General features: G+C 46.7%; 1 long non-coding RNA gene across 1 annotated transcript in view; it reads left to right on the forward strand.

The window, feature by feature from the left end:
* Positions 1–5,535, forward strand: part of LOC120977035 — a 17,694-nt gene extending 12,159 nt beyond the window's left edge. The window contains exons 2-3 of the long non-coding RNA XR_005773812.1: positions 3,399–3,405; positions 5,404–5,535. This is a non-coding gene — a long non-coding RNA (uncharacterized LOC120977035). The remainder of the gene's footprint in view (positions 1–3,398; positions 3,406–5,403) is intronic.
* Positions 5,536–7,233: the final 1,698 nt, after the last annotated feature.

Raw genomic sequence — 7,233 nt, forward strand, 5'->3', positions numbered from 1 at the left:
TTTCTTTTCTCCACCACAGATCAAACTACTTAAGAGCAACCGTATTCACCCTGTAGTCTGAGGCAGAGGAATTAGCGAAAGTCAGGACATGATCCGTGCTACGAACAAGGTAAATGGATATATGATTGGATGGGTGGATGGTTGGTCAAAGTGCTGGGTGGGTGACTACTCCCCACGTTCCAGGCCGTGTCTTGGTTTTGGGCTATAAAACACAGGCAGCACTGTCAGGTGGTGTGGATTACTCCTCTCTGACAGTGGAGCTCTGTCAGTCTCTGTGTTGGGACCTGGGAATTTGGGCCTGGATTAAGGCCTCCTACCTTGTTGGTGTGAAAGCAGGTGGATTCTGCTTTGTCCAATGACTTTTTCGTTGCTGCATGGTGTGAACGAACACCAGAATCACAAGATGACTGTTTTCCTTGAAACTGACTTTTTGTTTTGTCATTTACTTAATGTGTGATTAAACACTGAACTGTTTAATTCAAAGACTTTATTGTTGCCTCTATACTGCGTCCGCTAACCTGCCTATCAGATCGAATCCCCACAATTGGTGGAGGATGCGGGCAAGCGCAGTGAGGCTGGCATAAAGGCCGAAAATTTTTAGTTTTTCCGGGCACGGTTGTATGTTTTACATCAAACCAGCGAGATTACAACCAGTGTCTCTTGACAAAATGGAAGGTGTCGTGAAAGCACTTGTGGAGGCTAACTTGCAGCAGCGGGAGGCTAACATGTATACTTTTTTATTTATTAAAATTGTATACACTAATATCATTTCATGTTTTAGTATCTCAATAGTCTGAGAGCCCTATTTATTTTTTTTTTTTTGGGCAATTGTTTTACAGGATGTCAACACGTAGCGGCATGATGTAGGTGTGCCGCGCTCCTCCTCCGGCTGCCTTCTCCTCTCTCTCCTCGCCTCGCCGAGCTCTTCGATGCGACCTGGATCTTTAGGAATGCCGCCCCCTGCCCAGACCTGGCTAGCCGATTCCTGATGGCTTAGATGGGAGTTAGAACTTTCTTACCCTGCCGCCTGCTGCCTGTGGTGATCTTCCGTACACTGCCTGTTCCGACCTGCTGCCTGCTGTTCCGTCCTGTTACCTGCTTCCTGCTACCTGCTGCCGACTGACTGCTGTGACTTGCTGGGATCAACGCTAAGGTGTTCCGTTGCCTTGGAGGTGCTGGGCGCTGGGTGCTGGAGCTGGTAAGCTATCCGGTACACTCCGGTGCTTGCTTTACCCTGCCCTTTGTTGCCTGTTGCTTGATCTTACCTGCGGCTTGATCCATACTGTCTGCTCTGGCCCGTCCGACTCCTCACCGGATGCCCGTTTCTTGCTGTGATCAGCTGCATCTTCTCTGGCTGCCTGCGAGGTGCTGGGTGTCGGAGCGGGTAAGATACCAGATAAACGGGGCTCCGGCTACCGTGGGTGAAGCAGGGGGTTCGGTGCCAGATGCCTTGTGGATGAATTGGGTGTTCCACCCCGATATCGAATTTGTTGATCCCCGGCTTGCTGTGCCAGTATCTGCTATGGTTTGCAGTTAGTTACGAGACCTGGGGCTATCATCTGTGGGAGCCGCTGTGTCGCTGGAATCCGAGGTTTGTGGACTCAGGTGAACTGCCCCCCCTTTTCTGTGCAAACCATAGAGGAACAAATACTCTCAATAAAGGCCTTTTTCGTTTTACAGTCTTCTGGACTCTCTCCTTTTTAGTTTTGGATGGACTGGCCCTCCGGATAACCTCAGTCGCCAGTTGGATAATTCGTGGGCCATTTCGATTTTGTTTCTGTGTGGCTGAAAAAACCAAACCCTGGAGTCCGCAGATTGAACTTTAATGGGTGCGCCTACTGAGTACCCTGTTTTCTTTGCACCTGCTCCTGGGACACAGACTTTTAACTCTGCTTTTTTCAATCTGTTAAGAGCCCAACTGGGTTTTGTTTCATCTATATATATATGGTCGTTACATAATTGCTGGTCATTATATTCTATCTTGCTTTCTGGGGGGAGTTACCAGGTAGTTTGCGTTTTACTTGGGGTTTCTGAAGGATATATATACTGACTCAGCGTTTTCTTTTCTGCTCGTTGTGTATATCCACTATTACCTGTCTCCTTTTTCTATTGGGTCCCGTAAATATTGATGGGTGGTGTTCGTTATTTATTTATATGAGATATTGCTGTGTTGGGATTTTCTACGTAGTTGCAATATATTGACTTATATAAAAATGCCGCCAAAATATCGTAAATCAGGTGGTCTGACCTCTCCAAAAGGTGGATCAGGGGGTAGCCCACAGGCTCGACTTGATAAATTTTTGAAGTCCCCTCCACCTAAAACTAGAGGGGGGGTACAGAGATCGGCACCTCAGGCTGAGTCAGGTTCAGATAATACGGACCGGCCGGAGCAGGGTATACTAAAGACCAGTTCCTCCCATAGTGAAGGCTTTGAGAGCATTAATAATAAACTGCAGGATATTCTGGGAGTGGTAAATGCCACTAGTACCTCGGTTGCAGAGTTGACCTCTTCCCTTGCACTAGTACAAGGGGACGTTACCATAATAAGAGATGAAGTGACGAAGTTGAGATTAAAGGTTAAGGAATTGGAGATCGCAGTTAAATCAGTTACTGTAGAGAATGGGGTATTAAAGAACAGACTGGAAGAAGTAGATGAAGATCGCACCTGGTTAAGAAGGAAAGTGGTAGAGTTGGAGGATAGATCTCGTAGATATAATCTGCGATTAGTGGGATTCCCAGAAGGGGTTGAACAGGATAATCCGTCAAAATTTATTCAGAAGTGGTTGGTAGAAAGTTTGGGGCCAGATTACGACGTATCCTCCTTCTGTGTGGAAAGGGCCCACAGAATTCCTTTTAAAAAACCTCCTCCAGGTGCCCCCCCTAGGGCAATTCTAGCAAAATTTGTCTGTTCAAAAGACCGGGATTGGGTTCTTAGACGTAAAAGAGAAGTATCAGAAATATATTTTGATGGTAACCTGATATTAATATTCCCTGACTTCTCCCGAGAGACACAAAATAAAAGAAGATCTTTTTTTGAGGTTAAAAAAAGATTGATTTCAGCCAAGATTAAGTACTCAATGTTATACCCTGCTAAATTAAGAGTGGTACATAACGATTCTGTTTGCTTTTTTCCCACACATGTGGAGGCGGCGCAATGGTTGGATTCTAGGGGTTTATGAAATAGTATGAAGAGGTGGTGAGCAGTGGCGTCCTGACCATATAGGCAGACCACGCAGCTGCTATGGGGCCCGTGAGGAAGGGAGGGCCCTGCAGTGGAGGAGAGGCCCCGCCCCCGTCTATCTTCCTAACTGTCTCCCGTCTGCTAGCCCTGCCTCCTAGCTCCGCCTCCTGCCTGTTAGCTCCGCCCCCACCTGATTCCTCTGGATTGCCACAACCAGTAATGAAGTAAGTGAGGACTTGTAGGTGAGGACAGTGCAGAGGTGTGTGTGTGGGGGAAGGGGGGTCACTCAGCTTTCCCAGGCTATTCCTCTGCACATAGGCCATTCAGAGCAGGAGGAAAGCTGGTTGTCACTACATTATGTAATGTGACTCCACTTTCCTGATGTCCTGCATGGCACAAGTGCAGAGGCAGGAGAAGATATGAGGGGAGGTGGGAGCTGTGTTACTCAGCTTTCTCATGTCTCCCCACATGTGCCATGCAGGACAGCAGAAAAGCTGGGTGCTATTACATCATGGATCCTGCAAGGCATAAATGCAGATAATAAGACCATGGAAAGGCAGGGGGGAGGGGTTCACCCAGCTTTCCCAGAGACTCCTGTCTCTGCACACGTGTCATGCAGGATAGCGAGTAATGTCAGTGTCTCCCAGCTGTCCTGCATGACACAGAGGATGGGGGAAGGGGGACACTCACTTCATCAAACTTTTCTCATGTCTTTTCTCATGTGCATGTGCCATGCTGGACAGCAGGAAAGTTGGGTGGTGTTACATCAGGTAATGCCCCAGATTTTTGTCAATATATGCTGAACACTGCTGGAACCTACCGGATCCCATTCACTATAATAGGTCTGTTGGGTTCCAGCGTGAGTACTGCCAATTTGTAGAGCAAAGTACTGCTGCACGAGATGGGGCAGGGGAGAAGTTAGGGAGAGTAGTGAGAGGAGCCAGGGCGTATAGTGGGAGGGACTAGGAACAGGCATGGGGGCCCAATCTAAATTCTTGCTATGGGGCACAATGATTTCTGTGTACACCCCTGGTGGTGAGGAGGGAGGTTAATGAGGGGAGGTGGCGGGGGGGGGGGGGTTTGGTGGAAGGAGAGGGGTTGATGGGTATTGTAAAATGCCCTGTCAACCATGCAGGTTTTTTTTGGGGGGGTGGGTTTAAGGGAGGGATTGGCTGCCGTTCTCTGTCTCGTGGCTGTGCGTGCCCCCCCGCTGAGATGGGGGTTATTTCTTCGTATATGATATGTCATGTAACATTTTATGTTGGAATGTGAGAGGGTTGGGAGATAGAGTGAAGAGGACGGTGGTATTTGATCTTGTGGTCCGTCATTTGCCTGCGATTGTGGCACTACTAGAGACCCACGCAACAGAAGATAGGATTTATACATTGAAAAGGAAATGGGCTTCTCTTGAGTACCATGCTTGTTATTCTGCCTATGCAAGAGGTGTTAGTGTATATATCCATCGTGGGATGGAGTTCCAACCATTAGATAGTACCATTGATAAAGAAGGGCGATACGTATTTCTTCATGGGTACTGGAAAGGGCAGGAGGTGATATTGGCGTTTATTTATGTCCCCCCGCCATTTAAATCAACGTTTTTTTCTCATCTAGCCCAATATATATCTACCAAAAATCAATGTGCCTTATTGGTGGCAGGTGACTTTAATGCAGTACCAGACCCTGAGTTGGACCGGTTTTCTTCAATTGCTGGGCGCGGTCGCAGTGGGTCTCCCTTGATCGCTGTGTGCCAAGAGCTGGCGCTGGTGGATATCTGGCGCCACCTCTATGGCAATAAAAAAATCTTCTCTTGCTTTAGCCAGTCATACGGGTCTATGTCCCGTATTGACTTGGCCTTTGCAAGTCGGGATCTGTGCGGTCGCGTCCTGAGGATGAAGTATGAACCTCGCGGAATATCGGATCACTCCCCAGTTCTGATTGTGTTTACGGAGGCTCCATCCTCCGTAAAAACTTTTAAATTGAACCCACATTGGTTTGAGGTGATAGGGGAGCAATCCTAAGTAGATCAGGATATTCAGGAATTTTGGGGCTTCAACGTTGGTTCGACACACATACATTATGTGTGGGACGCGTTGAAGGCCCACATTCGGGGTTTGTACTTTAATAAAATCCATAGATTCAGAAAGGAATCACGACGAAGGGAGAAAGAACTGACAGACTCAATAAGGAGTTTGCGTGCCGCATTGATTGGTTGTCACAGGGAGCAACTTATCACCCAAATAAAGGAGGCTAATTCTCAGCTTAAGACACTTTTATATAAAAAAGCACAACACAAGCTTTTATTTCAGGGCCAAAATCGTTTTTGCGAGTCTGGTAAAACGGGCAGGTTTTTGGCTCGTTTGGTGGCCAACCAGAGAGAGGATAGCAGTATAAAAGAAATTAGGAATCTACAGGGAATTGGAGTGAGATCAGCAGAGGAGATTAGAGAGGAATTCGTGAAATATTATTCTATTCTATACAAATCTGAGTCTATGGTTAGTCGTTCTGACATGGATCACTATCTTCAACAACTGGCGCTCCCCCAGTTATCTATTGAAGCCAGAAAAATGTTGGATTCCCCCATTCTTTTGGAGGAACTTCAGGCGATTCTCCCGTTCCTTAAAGGGAATCTGTCACTAGCAATTTACCAATTTTTTTTTTTCATGAATCCATGTTTAACAGAGTACCTTTTTTCCATCTGTCTGATTCTTTTGATTGTCAGTCTTGTCATTTCTTCAAAAGATCGATTCTTGTGATATGTAAATGACGCTGTAAAGAGCCCAGAGGGGCGTTCTTCTTTCTCCACGGTGCCCAGGAACGCCCCTCTGAAGTGCCGTGCCCGGCTAAATTTGAAATCTAATAACGCCTCCAAGTTCATCTAAATCGGGATTTGGGATGCCGGCGAGAGGAGGATCGGGGTGTTTGCCGCAGAGCGCGGCGCTGAGGAGGGGGGGTGTTGAGCACTTAGCCGCGCCTCTGGGAGGCGATTTAGATGAACTTAGAGGCGTTATTAGATTTCAAATTTCGGCGGGCACGGCACTTCAGAGGGGCGTTCCTGGGCACCGTGGAGAAAGAAGAACGCCCCTCTGGGCTCCTTACAGCGTCATTTACATATCTCAAGAATCGATTTTTTGAAGAAATGACAAGACTGACAATCAAAAGAATCAGACAGATGGAAAAAAGGTACTCTGTTAAACATGGATTCATGAAAAAAAAAAATTGGTAAATTGCTAGTGACAGATTCCCTTTAAGTATAGTTCATCTCCCGGCTTAGATGGTTTGCCGTTTGAAATCTATAGGTACCATGCCAAATCACTCCTGCCGATCCTTCTTCAGGTTTTTAATGAATCCTGCGCATTCGGTTCTTTACCACCATCATTTAGAGAGGCAGTGATTGTTTTGGTCTTGAAGAAGGATAAGGACCCATGCGATGTGGGGTCATATAGACCTATATCGCTCCTAAATACCGACTATAAGATTTTCGCAAAAATACTGGCTAGTCGCTTGAATCGGGTTATAGCCGGTCTGGTACATCCTGACCATACTGGCTTTATCCCGGGTCGCCAAATACATACGAGTATATATAGGGTCTATCTGAACCTGTCTGTTGGGGGGAGTGTGGACCACTCCATCCTGTCACTAGACGCCGCAAAGGCGTTTGACAGGATGGAGTGGTCTTTTTTGTGGGCTACAATGTCTTATTTTGGTTTTGGGAAACTTTTTTTGGAAATGACTCAAATGCTATATGAACAGCCGGTTGCATATATTAATATCAACGGTATTGGTACTTCTCCTGTTATGATGCGGAGAGGGATGAGACAGGGTTGTCCCCTGTCCCCTCTCCTCTTCGCTCTTTTTATAGAACCGCTGGCTTGTCGGATCCGTCTAGATAATTGCATAGAGGGCTTTGGGGTCGCGGGAGTGAGCGACAAAATAAGCCTATATGCAGATGACGTAATTCTGTTTCTGGACCAGGGTTGTAAAATTCTCCCGTATGTTATAGAGGTAATAGAACACTACGGTAAATTATCAGGGTATATGATCAACTGGATAAA

The sequence above is a fragment of the Bufo bufo genome, chromosome 8 (assembly GCF_905171765.1).
Source record: "Bufo bufo chromosome 8, aBufBuf1.1, whole genome shotgun sequence".
NCBI classification, from domain to species: Eukaryota; Metazoa; Chordata; class Amphibia; order Anura; family Bufonidae; genus Bufo; species Bufo bufo.